The 16,649-nt window shown below is 39.7% G+C and overlaps 1 protein-coding gene across 2 annotated transcripts in view; it reads right to left on the reverse strand.

Moving 5' to 3' along the window:
• Positions 1 to 16,649, reverse strand: part of RABGEF1 (RAB guanine nucleotide exchange factor 1) — a 48,405-nt gene that overhangs the window by 27,543 nt on the left and 4,213 nt on the right. Inside the window, exon 1 of one of the 2 annotated variants that reach the window (XM_052636126.1) lies at positions 2,538 to 2,656. The exons of the other annotated variant lie outside the window; for it this stretch is intronic. The gene's annotated coding sequence lies outside the window, so the exon portion shown is untranslated. Of the gene's footprint in view, positions 1 to 2,537; positions 2,657 to 16,649 lie in introns of those variants that run through there. 2 annotated transcript variants of the gene reach the window in all.

Genomic DNA, 16,649 nt, shown 5'->3' on the forward strand with positions numbered 1-16,649 from the left:
GAGAGACTGTGGGAGCTACCCTCTGAGCAAGGGGAACTACTCATTTTTCCCTCTCTCGACTCTCCCAGACAGTGATGGGAGTACAAGATAGAACAGGGCAACTACTTCCACAGCTTTCCACCCAGAAGAGAGAAGACAAGCCCCGAGGGAACTTAAAAAACACAGAAGGAATCACTGAGGCGAATTCCAGACAGCAAGCTGTGAACACCCTAGCCCATGCATGCACACATAGGTCTGATGCTATTCAGGACCAAAGACCAAAAACCACACTAACAGAGACCACTGCACAGGCTTCAGACTGGCACCACCAAGAAACAGGGTGAAACAGCACTGGGGAGCCTCTGAAAAATGAACTGACACGGGAACCACAGCTCACAGAAGCAGGGTTGGAACCAGCAGCCTGAACTTGTCAGCAAAACTAAAAACTTTTGCTCTGCAAATGACACTGCGAGAAAAATGAAAATACAAACTACAGACTGGGAGAAAATACTGGCCAATCATATATCTGACAAAGGACTTGCACCCAGGATATGTATAACTCTCAAAACTCAACAGAAAGGAAAACCATCTGATTTTTTTTAAATGGGCAAAAGACTTGAACAGACTTATCCAAAGAAGATAAACAAATAGGAGATCATTCTCCATGGTTTCTCACATTTCTGTACAAGGGGCCTTTGTAATTAAAACTATCTCTTCAAGAAGGTTTGCATATCTAACATTCTCAGAAGGAAGTAATCACTGCTTCCCTTCAGAGCAGAAGACAAGTTTGTTTACTCTCAAGTAAAATAGAATATTACATTCCAGGTCAAAAGTCAGGTGGCTTTGTTTGCTGCCCATTGTTAATAATTTGAGTTCCTTAAGCTTAGGTTCCTCAGCTGTGACACCAGCCCCATGGGGCTTGGGACCAAAGGTAGCCCACGTGAGATGAAGCTTATTTTATTTATGTCCTGTGAATAATGAACTCCTTTGTCTTCGACTCCAGAGTCTCATGACTTCTGCCAGCATCTATGAAACTGGCAGGCTAACTGGTTACATTTCAGACGGTAAGAACCCATGTCAGTCACATCACCTTGACAACGTGGCAGCTAAGCACATGAAAAGTAGTTCAACATTATCATCCGTCAGAGAAATGCAAATTGAAATCACCATGAGACATCGATTCACATATATTAGAAGGGCTAAAACTAAGGACAATACCAAGCGGAAGCAAGGATGCAGGGCAACTAGAACCCTCCTGCTGCTGCTGCTAAGTCGCTTTATGACCAGTTAAAAAATGGAAACAACCAAAATATCCTTCAGTAGATGAATGAATGAACAAACTGTGTAGTACATCCATGCAATGGAATGCTACTTAGAAAAAAAAAGTAAGTGATGCTATACCAAACAACTTGGGATGAATTCCCAAATGCTTTATGCTGAGTGAATGAAGCCAGTTTAAAAAATTTATTTACTGTATAATCAGTGTGTTAGAAACTGATGTTAGGGCAGGAGTCTATAAATGAACAGCACAAGAAATTTTTTTAGAGGTAATAGAACTGTACTGAGATGTATTATGGAGGTGTTTACATAAATCTATATTTTTTTTCTGGCTTCCCAGGCAGCTCAGTGATAAAGAAACCACCTATCAATGCAATGAGCCACAGAAATGCAGGTTAGATCCCTGGGTTGGGAAGATGCCCTGGAGAAGAAAATGGCAACCCAGTCCAGTATTCTTGCCTGGGAAATCCCATGGACAGCAGAGCCTGGCAGGCTATAGGGTCCCAAGGGGTCCCAAGAGTCAGACATGACTTGGCAGCTAAACCATCACCACCACCAAGGACAGACAGGATTTAGATTTATCGTACTTATCATTTAGTAAATGAGGCTGAGCTAGAAAGAAGGTTAACCAAGTCTAGTCAAGATTCTAGAATGTTAAATTGAGAAATTTTAAAGACTATCTACTTTCTTCTATTATAATACAGATAAAGACATTGAGACTGCAAACCTATAATCTGTTCAGTCAGAAAGGATGACCCAGAGAGATGTTATGGGGAGGGAGGTGGGAGGGGGGTTCACGTTTGGGAATGCATGTACACCCGTGGTGGATTCATGTCAATGTATGACAAAACCAATACAGTATTCTAAAGTATAAAAAAAAAAAGGTAGTAAGTAGCAGGGACATTACAAAAGCCTAAACTTGTAGTATGTCCTGAGTTCCATCAAACTATTTTGAGAGCCTGAGCTAAACTCATCATCATCACCCTGTGGTCCTTCAATTTCAAGAGAAGTAGGCAAAAAGAAATATCTACCTTTTTTCCTTATATTGATTCAGTAAGCTTAAAAGTTTTTATACTACAAAGACGATAGCACAGCTGTCTGTTACTAAAATGAACATATTTAAGGGAGGCTACCTAACATAGGTGTCAGCAACTTCCCCTTCCTTGGGGAAGTGTTCCCCAAATGTAAATCTCTAAATCTACAGGTTGCCATGTTTGGGTACATGCAGCTCCCCTCCCCCCAACTTCAGGGCCACAGTTGATGGAACCAGAGGGAGATACCTGACCCAAAATGAAGTTCTGGAAATGAGACTGAGTCTGGATTGTTCTTTTGAATGATGGAGAAGTTGAGGCAGGACCACCTTCCAACAAGCGGTCTGAATACCAGGATAATCAATCTGCAGACTGAAATAGACACACAAGAAGAAGCAGAGAAAAGCGGTAGAAGGAAAATATTCTCTAGGTCCTGAGGGGCTTCCATTTCTCAGTTCCAACCCTTTGCTAAGGTTTGGCTGCTTGCCTATCTTCAGATTCTGAAACACACCCCTTGATCCCTGACTGCTTTTTCCTTTTGTCAACTCCAGTACAGCCTATTTGCACCCAAAGACTTGCCCAAGTACTATGCTAGAGCTCAAAAAATGTAACTGTGAAGACTACTTCACATATACTAAGGGCTCAACAGGTTAACATGAAAACAATAATAATAGCTATGAGTCTATGAAGACCAACTTGATGTATACTTGAGAACATGGAGATCGGTCAAATATGCACTCAAATCCCAGCTCTGCAATGTGACTTTGGACAAAATATTTCTGAAACTTCCATTCATACCCCTCTATCCAACTTCTGCGCCTACCATTCTCTACCTTTTCACAAATCTAAGCCTCACAGGCCTTGTGCTCCCGTGATGTTCACTCTGCTGTTAACCTGTGATTATGCTACCTCAGATGACCAAAAAAAAAAAACTTTCCAGATAATTAAGATTACTAATCAGTTGACCTTAAAATAGAGATGATCTTGATTTTCCAGGTGTACCTAACATAAGCACATGAACCTTAAACACAGAAGACAGGAACCCAGAAGAGTCAAAACAATCTTGAAAAAGAATGTAGGGAGACGTAAGTTACCAATTTCAAAACTTACTACAAATCCATGATAATCAAAGTAGCATGGAACTGGCACAAGGACAGACACGTGGATCAGTGGGATAGAACTGTGAGTCCAGAAATAAACTCCCCAAAATATGGTCACAACTATCAAACGGAAGAGTCTTCTCAACAAATGATGCTGAGATACCATGCATATAGAATGAGGTCAGACCTTTGCCTTATACCATACACAGAAATTAAAAACTGATTAAAGAGCTACATGCAGGGACTACCTTGGTGGTCCAGTAGCTGAGACTCTGTGCTCCCAATGCAGGGGGCCCAGGTTCAATCCTCAGTCAGGGAACTAGATCCCATGTGCCACAACTAAGGGTTGGCACGTGCAACTAAAGATCCCACATGCTGCAACAAAGACTGAAGATCCCACGTGCCACAATTAAGAACCAGTGCAGCCAAAATAAAGAAATAAGTGAATAAATATATTTTTTAAAAAGACCTAAATGCAAAAACAAAAACTCTTGGGAAAAAGCATAGGTAAAATTTCATAATTTTAAATTTGGCAAAGATTCTTAGATGACACTAAAAGCATAAACAAAAGAAAAGATAGACAAATTGTACCTCATGAGAACTAAAAGCTTCTATGTTTCCACGGACCCCATGAAGAGAGTGAAAAGACAACCCACAGAATGGGAGAAAATATTTGCAAATCATGAATCTGATAACGTGTATCCAGAATATATAAGGAACTGTTACAACTCAATATTTTAAAAGATAAATACTCCAGCTATCAAAATGGGTAAAAAAGCTGAATAGACACTTCTTCAAGGAAGACATACCAATGGTCAATAAGCACATTAAATGACTTCTGACATCATTAGTAATTAGGAAAATGAAAAACCACTTCACACTCAATTAGATGGTTAGTATTAAAAAGCGAGATAATAACAACTGTTGATAAGTATGTGGAGAAACTGAAACATTCATACACTGCTGATGGGAATGTAAAATGGTACAGCTGCTTTTGGAAACCATCTGACAGTTTCTCAAATGATTGTAATTAGAGTTACTGAGCAATTCCACTCCAAGGTATATGCCCAAGAGAAATGAAAACGTATGTCCACATAAAAACCTGTATATGAATGTTTATGTCAGCAATTCCCATAATAGTCTAATGATGTTGAAAACAACCCAAATGTCCACCAACTGATAAATTGACAAAATGTAGTATATTCACACAATTAAGTATCAATATTATTCGGCCATGAAGAGGAATTAAGTACTGACACACGCCACAACAGGACTAACCTTGAAAACATTTGCTAACTGAAAGAGCCAGTCATTAAAAGACAACACACTATATGATCCCATTCGTATGAATGTTCAGAACAGGGAAGTCTGGAGAGAAAGCAGAATAATGGTTGCTTTAGAACTCAGCGGGGGGAAAAAATAAAAATAAATTAAAAAAAAAAGAACTCAGGGGGAGAGAGAGAGAGAAAATGAAATAAGGAGATAGCTAAAGGGCATGGAGTTTCTTTCTGAGGTGGTGAAAATGTTCTAAAGTTGGTGTGGTCAAGGCTGCTTTTGAATTGTGCTCTTTAAATGGGTGAATACTATGGTATGTGAACTATATTTCAAGAAAACTGTTTTTAAAATATAAAGCAGAAGAGGAGGACAGAGAAGTCAAAGAGAGTCAAAGAACCGTTGTTGGCTTTGAGGAGAAATATAAGAAATGTGGGTGGCTTCTAGAAGCTGAGAAACACCCCTGGCTGACAACCAAGGAAATGACAACCTCGGTCATAAAACTTTATTGAACTCAATTCCACCAACATTTGAGTATGCCTAGAAGCAGATTCTCCCCATAACCTCCAGGTAAGAGCCCAGATCAGATGACATCTTAATTTTGACCTCTTGAGAGCCTTCACAGAGCACCAGCTGAGCTGGCCAGGAGTTCTGACTTACAGAACTTTGGGTGCTGTTTTAAGCTGCTGAGTTTGTGGTAATTCATTATGGCAACAACAGAAAGCTAATACAGGACTCCTTTCAAGTTCTCTCTTCTGGGGACCTTTGCAAGTGTGTTCTAATGCCTAGAAGCTGTGACTCTGTTCATTAGGTAATTTCCCTCTCATCAGTTAGGTCTCAGCTTTCACTCTTTCTAAAGTAGTACCTACCCCAACCAACCCAAGCCTCACCTCCACCCCCGGCCCACAATTATTTCTCCATATCCTATTTCTAACAAGGGAGGGTAAGGAAAGGTATGCAGAAGAGTTAACCAAGCAGGCCTGAGCTGCTCAAATCATGCACGCTCTCATTTTCAGAAGGGCCTGCTCGTGTGTCTGACTCTTGGTCAGCTCCTGGGAACCGAGGTCTTAGGAGTGCCCTTCCAGACTAACTGGTAAGGGTGTTCTGTGTGCTTGGAGTCTTGATCCACATTGTGCCAACCTGTCTGAACAGTCTGTGCAGACTGTGCACTGTATGCTGTGTGCTGTGCAAGGTCCGGTGAATACTGCTTTCTTTCTGGGGGTCAGTCATAAAGGTGCTTGTGCCTGTGTGACCAGCCTCCAATAAAAACCCTGGAATCTTAGTCTTACGCGAACTTCCCCAACAGAAAACTTCACACCTGGTGCTAGAGTTTGCTGCTGAGGGATTAAAAGCATCCTGTCAAGCACTGGGAGACGGCTTTTGGAAGCTCACGTCTGGTATCCTCCAAATTCTGCTCAACGCACTGTTTTCCTTCATCGATCCCATTTCACTGTATCCTTTCACTGTAATAAAACAACCAGCAATACAGGAGTTCTTCAAGTCCTTCTGTGAATTACAAGACCTGGGGAGCAGTCCTAGGGTCTACCCATACAGGATGTGATTACAAAGGGGTAGCATAAGGGAGCTCTTAGTGGTAATAGTTCAGTATTTTGACTGTAGTGGTGGTTATAGGAATCCACGTATGTAATAAAATGGCATAGAACTATAATACACATTAAAGATGTCAACTTACTACAACTGTACTACAGCTAGCTACATAAGACATAACCATTGGGGCAAACTAGGTGAAAAGAATACAGGACCTCTCTGGATTATTTTTGCAACTTCCTGCTAATCTGTAATTTCAAATTAAAACCAAAAAAAAAATTCCACTTAAAATCTATTAAATAAAAACACCTATGACTGAACAGGGAAGCCTGGCGTGCTGCAGTCCATGGGGTCACAAAGAGTCGGACATGACCGGGCGACTGAACAACAACATGACTGAACCAATGTGTATCAGACAGTTGTACACAGCACTTAGATCACTTCTGTTACTAAGTATGGAAAACAAAGCAAGCAAGTAAGCCACCAAAAAGAACGTACATCCCATGATCCGAAGGTTGTGCAGTGGTAATGAAGCTGTTCTGATGGGCAAAGCAGGTACAGTCAGCACACTCAGGTTAGACATCAGAGCTACAGAGACCCCATACCCTCTTCAGCTAGGGAGAAACACAGGGGATCAATTCTGAGACTCAATTCTGTCTTTCCTGGGCAGAAAGACCTATCCCTTCCCAGATGGGCCACAACCCAGAGGTGAGCTACCATCAGTGCTGCACCCAGGAGGGAGGTCAGGGGGACCACACCCAGTTCCTTTCTGAGCTCTGCATACCAACAAGTAGACTTTTACTGAGCAACCTAGGCACAGAAAATGCGTAATTCAACTGGCCTACTCATACCAGGGAGGATGGAGCAAGAATGATCTCTACTGCTGAGACAGCCAAGACTGCTGTGAGTTCTGCCGCAGGGCTGGGACTCAATCTGGACTGAGGTATCCTGAAAAGAGCCAAAGGAGTCCAGTCCACAGAGGTGTGTCTGTTCTTCCTTAAGGCTCTGCATGCAAACCAGGTTCATTTCATAAAAACAAACCAAAAAATACTCTGTAGATCTGAGAAGCTTCCCACTATCTTCCTTGTGAGAGGCCTGCTTCCTTTTCTTAGGTTCAATGTCTTGTCCTCACAGATCATTCCTCTGGGATTTACAGAAAACATCCAATCAACTCTACTAAAACAATAAACTATCCTTGAACCTCAGTTAAGAAATGGAATTTAAAGTTAAGCTTTTCCCCTTAAATTTGTTTTGTTTTTCTAGTTACAGAACTAAAAGATGGTTACTCTGAAAAACCTAAGATATATACACCCATAGAATATAAAGAAAACATTACTCCAAGACAGTCACTATGTTCTCATAGTGCTTTCTCTACTCATCATGACCTCATTTATTTATTCAACAAACATTTACATACTGATTTATACTATCTGACAGGCACTTAGGATACAAATATAAGTAAAAATAATGTTTCAGTTCTCATAGCACTTACTGTCTAGAAAATGTGACTATACACCTAAAAGCCCTGAAAGAAGAAATGAAAACACTATGAACATTGAGGAATTAATTTTAAAATTACTAAATTTCATAAAAGAATTTTTATTTATATGAAAAAGCTACATTTGTGTACATGAAATCTATGAAACTCTTATAATAACCTAACTATAAATTAGCAGATATAAAAAGAGATCTCATTCCCAATAGTATCAAAATGTAAAAACTTCTAGGAACTATTTTAATAAGAAAATTAGGGACTTTCCCTGGAGGTGCAGTGGTTAAGACTCTGTACTTTCACTGTGTGTGTGTACCGGGGGTGGATGGGGTGGGGGGGAGTCAATCCCTGCTTGAGGAACTAATATCCTGCATGCCGCACGGCTTGCTCTGTGTGTGTGTGTGTGTGTGTGTGTGTGTGTAATAAAAGTAATTATTTATCTGCATAAAAATACTGAGATATAAAGAAGCCTTAAGTAGTTGGCAAGACATACCAAGACACAGTATGAGAAAATTAAATATTTTATAAATGAGCAAATGTTTCCAAATTTTTAAGTTTTCTATAAATAACAATAAAATTCCAAAAGACTCTTTTGAACTTGACAAAATTATTCCATATTTGGGGACTTCCCGGCAGTTAGGACTCCACGTTTCCACCGTCCACTGCACAGGGCAAGCGACAAATCCTCGTCAGGGAACGAAGATTCTACATACCAAATAACACAGTCAAAAAAAATTCCATGTTCTATCAGCAATAATACATAGGCAAGAATTTTTTTAAATATTCTAAATTAATTTATTTACTGAATTTTAATTTCCTGCAAACTAGTTGAAACAGTGTGAACTTAGCAACAGAACTAGCACAGTTGAATTCACAAATGAATTGCTAAAATTACATAATTTATTACTAATATAATATAATATTTAATATATTCTATGCCTCTAATATAATAATTAGAGGAAGGAGAAGGGAAGAATGTTCAATAAACAATGTTGGAATTACTGGTCAGCAATCTAGCACCCCCCAAAGTTAACTACAGGTACCATGAAGAGTTAAAGTTCTTTAAAGACAAGTGAAAAAATAGAAAGAACTAAAATTAAGTATTTATGAAACTTCTAAAGACGTGAGGGCTACCTAAGCTTACAAGCTGCAGGAGAAATCAGAAAGGAAACAGATCTGAGTAACTAAAGTGAAACATCTACCTAGTTTTTAAAAGGTCCCATCTTAGAACCAAAATACAAAGGCAAATAAGAGACCAGGAAGACTATTTTAAGTAAAGAGGACAAGAGAGTATTTTATCATATTTATAAATTATATTAATAAAATTTATAAATCTCAGGATTTGAGCAGACCATTCACAAAATGGAAATAGCTTCCTAGGAACAAACATGGAATATCAAAGGGTGTATGCCTTGTAAACTTTGATTTATATCCCCAAACTGGTCTTACAAAAAGGTCATACCTATTTACATTCCCACCTACAATGATCTACTTTGCCAAAAACTCATAAAACATTATTAGTCTTTAATCACTGCCAATCTGAGAGGCAAAAAAGGAGAAGCAGTTCTTGTTTTAACATATATGTCCTTGAATTAACCATCTTTATAGATATTTATTGGTCATTAGCATGCTTTCTCTGAAGAATTAAACTGTTCCTGTTCTTTGCTCATTTTCTCTGACATCTTTTTTCCTTTAACAGGTGCTCTTTTTATGTCCTCTTTCAGTCCTTGACTTTACATGTTATCAAGATGCTATAAGTTTAATCAAAGACTGTATACACGTTTCACTGACTTTCACAGCATGAAATACACTGCCTCCAAAATGAATGTGAATGTCACACAGAGAATTAGTGGCAGAGTTCCAATGTTAAATACAACAAGACAAAGTATCCAAACACCCAAATAATTTCAAACAATAATCAACCCCGTGGAGTATAATGTAGTTTATGTTGTTGAAATGAGCAGAGCCAGCAGAGCAGCATTCTTAAGGAATGAATTCCAGGCAACAATCTTCTATTGTATTGTCACACCCTCGTCAGTGAAGTGAAATTATGACTCCAATCTGAGCGTGCCATTCCCGAGGTGAGTAACTCAAAATTACACGCAAAATAACCTGGCTGCTCAGTCTACTTCTACCAGGCTCTATCCCTTCTTCTTCCACAGAAGCAGCCATTTCTCAGCTGGTCAATAACACAAAGTAACAGCAAACTACAATACATAAAGGTGGCTTCAGTGATCAAAGGGTTTTGGTTTTGCAAAATTATACCTTAGTTTTAGCTTTGCTGCAGCCATTTCATCCTTTGCCAGTTGCTATCACTGGGCTAAACATAAATGTATCTATGAGATAAGAGAAGTACAAAAAACAACTGCCTGGAATGAAATGTATTCAGACTTGTTAGAGGGCTCAGTCAAATAAATATTTGTATTATATTCTAAGCTTGTGAGAAAAATGCCTTGTTATGTAACAATAAATTAAACTGCAGAAACTTTCAAAAGCTGCTAAAACCATCCCATCTGCTATAGGTTGAATTGTGACCTCCCAAAAGACAGGCTGGACCCCAATAATGTGAATGTGACTAGATTTGGAAACAATGTCTTTGCAAATGTAATTAACATGAAGTCATACTGGATTAGAGTGGGCCCTAAATCCAATGACTGGTATCCTTACAGAAGGCCCTGGGAGAGACAGAAACACGCAGAGGCCACGTGGCCACAGAGGCAGAGACTGGAAGAACATAGCTAACAAGCCAAGAAACTCCAAGGCCTGCAGCAACCATCTTCCCTACAGCCTTGGGAGAGAGCACGGCCCTTGCTTTTGGACGTCTAGCCTCCAGAACTACAAAAAAAACACATTAATTTCTGTTGTTTTAAGCACCTAGTTTGTGGTAATTTGTTACAGCAGTCCTGTAAACCAATTAGAACTGTTGTAAATTCCAAAAATAATTGAAAGAAATGAGTCTTTCACTAGTTGACACAGACCTGTGGATCCACAGCATCACTTCCTCTTTACAAATAGGCTGACCACACATATCAGTTAATGAGAACAGTCCTGGCATAAAAGCATCCCTTTGGTTCTCAAAAGTGACCTGTTTTTGATAACAAGGTACACAGTCATCCTATTCATGAACAAGTCTAGAGTACCCTTCTGTTCATCTGCCTTCAAATCCCACCCTATTTCAAATGTCTGACTCCCCTTTCCCCACTGACAGAATAATTCCATCTCTCGGGCTCCTATAGCATTTTCTTAAAGATTCATTTACTTATTTGTTGGCTGTGTCAGGTTTTAGTTGCGGCACATGGGATCTTCGCTGCAGGCTCTTTGCTGCAGCACAAGGATGCTTCGGTTGCAGTGCACCAGCTCCGCTGTTCCGCGGCAGCATGTGGGGTCTCAGTCCCCTGACCAAGGAGCAAACCCAAGTCCCCGGCACTGCAAGCCAGATTCTCAACCAGGGAAGTCTCCCTAGAGCATTTTATAACTACACCTATTACAACACTCATGTTCTATGACATTTACTTGCTAACTTGTCCATTCCATGTGTGTAGACAACACAGTACCAGGAACACAATGAGTATTCAATAGGTATCTTCTAGATTTATTAAATGATTTATTCATAAGACTCACAAAGTACTTGCTTAGAGAGTTTTCTTCCCCTTTTGTCCCATGTGAAAATTTTTTTTTAAAAAGAAAATCTCAACTAAAATGGGTATCAGGAAGGCTTGTAAAGGGAGCTCTCACGTGCTACTACTACCCTCATCATCCTCATCATCAATTACCTCAGACAGGAAGACATCAATTACCCTGCGGGAAAGGCGTCAGTTACTGACTGCAACAGGAAGAGATGTACCTTGTACTCCCACACAGGAAGTGCACTACTTTATTACGTCAGCAGGAGAAAGACTTCCTTCTTTCCCAGCAACCGGCCCAGCCAAAAGAAAATGCTGTAGCTCAACCAATGAGAAGCTAGGGTCACCTGAGCTTTTACTTTCCTCCAATGAACTTACATTTTTCCTTACTGATGATGACTTCCTTTCCTTTCCCCACTTCTTACTATAGAAGCCTTCCATATTGTGTAACCTCTCAAAGTATCTCTTTGTCAGAAGAGATGCTGCCTGATTGATGAATCATTTGATAAAGCCAATTAGATCTTCATTTACTCAGCTAAATTTTGGTTTTAACACCCCTATATACTCTAGCGTTTAACTGTAGGAGGTAGGAGAAACTTAAACAGCCAAACAACTAACTTATAAGGCAGTGGTTCTCATATTTTAGCATGCATAAGTATCATGCTTGGAAGACTTGTTACAACATGGATTCAGGTGGTCTGGGGGTAGGGAGGGCCTGATGAATTTGCATTCTTAACAAGTTTCCAGGTGATGTGGCTAGGGGCTCCTTGAGAACCACTGCTCTAAATTAAAGTAACTTTCCCTGATGGCTCAGACAATAAAGAATCTGCCTGCATCGTGGGAGACCCAGGTTTGATCTCCGGGTTGGGAGGATCCCCTGGAGAAAGGAATGGCTACCTGCTCCAGTATTCTTGCCTGGAGAACTCCATGGACAGAGCCTGGCTATAAAGTAAACACCACAATTATGAAAAGATTAATTTATTCTTATAACTTCATTCCTAGCGGGAAACTCTTTTCTGAATATGACAGACTAGTTCATGGCAGACCAACACTGCTGCTGAGCATTAGGAAAGTCAGCAACATTTTAAAAACCAATGTTTAAACGCATCAGAAAGCAGCTGAAGCAACCAAGACTAGAAGGCTCTGGATTCTGGAAAAAGGGAGGAACTGTAGAGAATCCAAATGAGGTACTGATGATTCTGGGGCAAAAAGCTGAGAATCAAGACTTTCCTTCTGCAGAGGAACCATGAGAGTTTTTGGTAGAGATGAAAAGCAAGACTCCACAGGTCAAGATCCCAGTGAAAGAGGAGAGTTGAAGAACCGGGCCTGACAAAAGGCTGGCCTTCTCCTGAAGATACTTACCAAATTCTGCAGTTGCACAAGGTGGCTTCAAAACAAAACTAAAAGCCCCTGAAAATCAACAGTAGAGTTTTCAACAATCTCACTGCTCTCTGCAAAGATTAGAGCAGAGAAGCTACCAGGAGGAGGGATCCCTGTGAATTTATGAGAGTATCAGTTGGAAGCCCTGGATGGCTGGCTACTTGCTAACATTAAAGGCAAACAGCATTAAAGGCAGACTAGAGAGAAACCCTGCCGTACCAAACCGGCAGCACAGCCTCAACCATCAGCTCAGTCCCTAACAGGATTAGGTGATGAGCCCCTACTCTACCTGACTAGCAAAAAGGATGAGGGATTTCCCTCTGAAAAAGAGCAGCAGCATCTGGAACTTCATTTTATTCATAACGCTCAGCATTCCTATAACTGAACACCAAAAGGAAAAAACAGAAACAGATGTTCAGATAATCTAGACATTGAAGTTAACAGAAAGACTTTTAAATAACGATGGCTTAAATTTAAATTTCCTATTTTAAAAAACAGGGGAAGAAAGAGGAAAGAACATATAAAAAGATGAAGAATTTCAACTGAGAACTGGAATCTATAAGAATCAAACTGAAATTCTAGATCTGAAAAGAATCTTAACTAAAACTAAGAATTCAAAGGGTAGATTTAGGCACAGATCAAGGACCTCCCTGGTGGTCCAGTGGTTAAGACTCCACACTTGCACTGCAGGGGACACGGGCTCGATCCCTGGTGGGGGAACAAAGATCCTCCACGCCACGTGGTGTGGCCAAAACAAGGAAAAGGAGATCGGGGAACACTGTGTGAAAGTCTACCAGGTGTGTAACTAGAGTTCCAAAAGGAGAGGAGAGAGTAAACAGGGTAGAAGTAATACTGAGAGGAAAGAATGAAAGTTTCCAAACATAGTAACAATTACACGAATAGGCTAACGATTCTAATTTAAAGACTAAAGTTGTCAGACTAAACAAATAAAAAACTAAATCTAACTTCATGATGCTTTTCTAGGATAAAGAAGGTTGGAACATATAAGGATAGAAAAAAAGATACAGCATGCAACATTCATCAAGAGAAAGCAAAGAAAGCTATATTGGTATCAAAGTAGACTTTAAGGCAAAAAGCACTACTAATGATTCCAGGATAACAGTGTCAAGCCACCAAGAAAAGTCTTTTTCTTTTAATTTTTTTAAAGAAAATTCTAATGTGAGCCAAGCAGTCAGAAATTAGTCATCACTGGGGAGCTAAGAACACACTGGCTGAAACCAATTTTGTTTAGGAAATCTATGACAGCTCAAAGAAGGACAGAACTACAAAGTAACATGGAGCTTAAATACCAGTCTTCTTTGCAATACAATAAAACCCACATATGTACCTTATGGTGAGTTCTGAAATGCTTACACAAAATATTAAAATCACTTTAAAATCACGAAATAACAGCTAGACAGTTGAAGACAACACACACACACACACACACACACACACACACACACAGAAAAGGCAATGTACTGAAAAGGTAAAAATTCTTCTTTAGGGAAACAGCCAACAACCTCTCACGGGTAACATCAACAACAAAATCTGCCTGCAATCTGTCCTCAAGCACATGTAAGAATAAAAGTAGGCTCCTGAAACGAACTTATTTACAAAACAGAAATAGTCACAGATGTAGAAAACAAACTTACTGTTGCCAGGGGGGAGAAGAAGAGAGGGATAAACTGGGAGGTTGGGACCTACATACACACATATTATAAAACAGGTAACCAACAAGGACCTACTGTATAGCACAGGGAACTCTGTTCAGTACTCTGTAATGGCCTATATGGGAAAAGAAACTGAAAACTGATTCGCTTTGCTGTACACTTGAAACTAACACAACACTGTAAATCAACTATATGTCAATAAAAGATAAGATAAAGGGGCTTCTCTGGTGGTCCAGCAGTTAAGAATCCCGCCTAGCAACACAAGGGACATGGGTTTGATCCCTGGTTTGGGAAGATCCCACATGCTGCCGGGCAGTTAAGCCTATGCACCACAACTGCTGCTGCTGCTGCTGCAAAGTCGCTTCAGTCGTGTCCGACTCTGTGGGACCCCAAAAGACGGCAGCCCACCAGGCTTTCCCATCCCTGGGATTCTCCAGGCAAGAACACTGGAGTGGGTTGCCATTTCCTTCTCCAATGCATGAAAGTGAAAAGTGAAAGTGAAGTCGCTCAGTCGTGTCCCACTCTTCGAGACCCCATGGACTGCAGCCCACCAGGCTCCTCCGTCCATGGGATTTTCCAGGCAAGAGGACTGGAGTGGGCTGCCATCACCTTCTCCAATGCACCACAACTACTGAAGCCCAATGCCTCAAACCTGGGCTCTGCAACAGAAGCAGCCACAGCAATGGAAGCCCAAGCCCACAACTAGAGTAGCCTCCCACTCTCCACAACTACAGAATGCCCACTTGCAGCAATGAAGACCCAGCACAGCCATAAATAAAATTTTTTAAAAATAAAATGAAAGTAGGCTTTGGGAGAAAGTGGTGTCTCCATACAGCTGACATTCAGAGGACTTAAATATTGAATTGCAATATTGTCTCTCATCAGACATTCTATTTCCTGGAGCAGGTGTTCTGTAAACATCACATGATGTTCTATAAAGGTAGCAGCAGCTAGCATATGGTATGAAAATACTTTGCCATCTGATTATTGCTTATAAATGATATTTAAGACGTGTCCATTCACAACTATACTACATTTGAAACTCCAGACAAATGACATCTACACACTTATCACACTACTGTACCAACCACAAAGGCTAATTAATTTCTATAAATAAAAACGTAATCCAATTCACTAAGTAAAAGCCAAGCATATTACTTCCTAAGACATTAATTATAATGGATTTTGGACACTGTTTCATCAGCCTACTTTTTTTTGTTGTTGTTTTCACAATTTTATTTTGTATTCTTCTTATAATATCCTATTCAAAGCTTAGGTCACTAGCCCAACTAATTTTTCAGGAACCTATTTAACTACAATGACAAAAGTGCCATGGAAATGCAATTAAGGAAACACCATGTTACATAACTATATTTAGACAAGGACAGTTCCACCCATTGTTTACTAACAAGGATGAATAAGGATGTTCTCTACTCTTTAGTTCCGTAGGCTAGGTCACAATTTACAATATCCTGGAGGAACTATATTACCATACTTCAAAATAAAATGATGTGAAATTAAACTGGAATAGTCTCAATATGAAAACTCACAATAAATAATGGTTTACTTATCTGTACAACTCTAAAATGCAATACAATTCCTAATAAAACACAAAATGAGATTAATAACACATAACAATATCATAACAATAATAACACCTCACAATATCACTATAAAAGTATAACCTAAATATGTCCTAAATTGTAGCAGTGGGACCACCAGCTAAAGTTTTACTCTAAAATATAAATATAGACCTCTCTTTCCAGAATGGCACACTATCTTTACAATTATATAATCGTGGTTTTCCTGCTCTTGAGACAAATTTATAACAAATAAAAAAAAAAAGAAAAAGTATACGCATTTCAGATATACACAAATGCATAAAATAATATTCCCATTTCTCTAATCCTGACAGATGCCTAGAAGGCGTATTTTTTCCCAGCTGTACAGACTGTGGCCAAATGCCCTGAACTTGCAGCTCTCAGCTCATTTTCTGGATGAAGGTTCAGAATGGTTCAAGGCCCTTTTGCAGGGATGGGTTATAATACTTGCCAATGTGTTTACCTCTACTGAGTGTATCGTGTAGCCCCACCTGTGGGCCCAGACTAGCCCACCTCAAGTATTACAGTAGGGTCACAGGTGTGGACCACTCAGTCTGTCAGATTACTGAAGTTAAATTTTACATAAGTTCAAATCTCCATCACTTCTTGTATGACCTGGAACAAGTTACTGCTCTGAATCACATTTCTTTATATTTTTCTTTTAAGAAAGGG

Source organism: Budorcas taxicolor, chromosome 2 (genome assembly GCF_023091745.1).
Source record: "Budorcas taxicolor isolate Tak-1 chromosome 2, Takin1.1, whole genome shotgun sequence".
Lineage (NCBI taxonomy): Eukaryota > Metazoa > Chordata > Mammalia > Artiodactyla > Bovidae > Budorcas > Budorcas taxicolor.